General features: G+C 40.4%; 1 pseudogene; it reads right to left on the bottom strand.

Annotated features, from left to right (window-relative positions):
- The window catches only part of LOC102823173, an 89,987-nt pseudogene extending 89,065 nt beyond the window's left edge, over positions 1-922 (bottom strand).
- Positions 923-1,297: the final 375 nt, after the last annotated feature.

Here is a 1,297-nt window from a genome sequence, read left to right as displayed (position 1 = left end):
ATCCAACTTGATTCCACTTAACACTTTAATTACAATTATAATCAGCTTATGCTTACTGATTATAATATAAATTGTAGTTGCTTTTTTAAAAATCTGAAACACTTAAACATCCTCCAAGATCGTATAAGGAGTCATCATGTAGTACTGTGGGTTAATGCATTGCATTGCAATGTCATATTGAACCACAAGACTGATGGTTAAAATTCACTAGGAAACCCTATACAGAGTCACCATGAATCGGAACCAACTCGAGGGCACTTAACAACAAGAACAAGAACATATAAACCCTGGTTTATTAAAAGCTATTAGTTATATAAAAAATAGACACCAAAGCTAGTTAAGGAGGATGAAAATCCATCTGCATAGGAGATAGAATGCATGAATTTTTGTTTGCTTCTTTGAAAGCTGGTACTTCTTCATCCCTCCCTTTATTTAGTGTAGTTCCTCCCTTTAAATGGGATATAATGTATTTCCCACCCATAGATATTGTATTTGAACATGTGACCTACTTTAGCCAATGTAAAGAAGCAGAAGTAAGAGGCAGCTGACTCAGACAGTCATTCAAGTTTTGTTTGTACTCCTGCATTCAGACATCATTATAAGAAAACCATGGTCCCAGGAGGATGGTGGTGTCACATAAAAAAATGGCAAACTGCCTAAGCAGAGTTTAGCCTAGATCAGTGATCCCCCAGCTGACCCTTTTTTTTTAAGTTTTTATTGTGAATTATATGGGTTTATATGGGAGAATATCAGTTTTACATTCATCCTATCATAGTTTGTTTAATTGCAACGATTACAATACCCTCCATACAGCATCAAATAACCAAAGAGTACGTTCCACAGGTCCGCTCCTCTGGCCGCCAGCACACAGCTCCTCTCGCTTCCTGAGTCCATTGTCACTAGCCGCTCCATCTATCCTCATCATCCTCTCTGTCTCCATTCCTGGTGTCACTGACTCTTTGGGTAGGGTCACAATCTCTGCTCTTCTCACTAGATGGTCCTAGGGACCTCCGCTCTTGCTACAAAATCAATTACTCCCCTCCTTTTGTCAAAAGACATCTACCTCTACATTTCTGACCCTCACTGTCAGTACTAATGGCAAGTATTCATTATTGTACCACAAGAGTCTTATCCCCAATTCCTTTCACCAGCCCGGTCCCTACAGATTGGAAATCATTCAGTGGTGGTTCTACTTACCCCTGCCCCTTCTGGAACTAGGCTCCCTCTTGAAATCTTGTAAGCCAGTCACTTCATGCCTTCATAGCCGCCCTCCCCTCCCCAATTTTGGGTAGCCAAT

This window comes from Chrysochloris asiatica, unplaced genomic scaffold (assembly GCF_000296735.1).
Source record: "Chrysochloris asiatica unplaced genomic scaffold, ChrAsi1.0 scaffold00294, whole genome shotgun sequence".
Classification (NCBI taxonomy): domain Eukaryota; kingdom Metazoa; phylum Chordata; class Mammalia; order Afrosoricida; family Chrysochloridae; genus Chrysochloris; species Chrysochloris asiatica.
The sequence above is the reverse complement of the archived record's forward strand: the minus strand, read 5'-3'. Positions and strand labels throughout refer to the sequence as shown.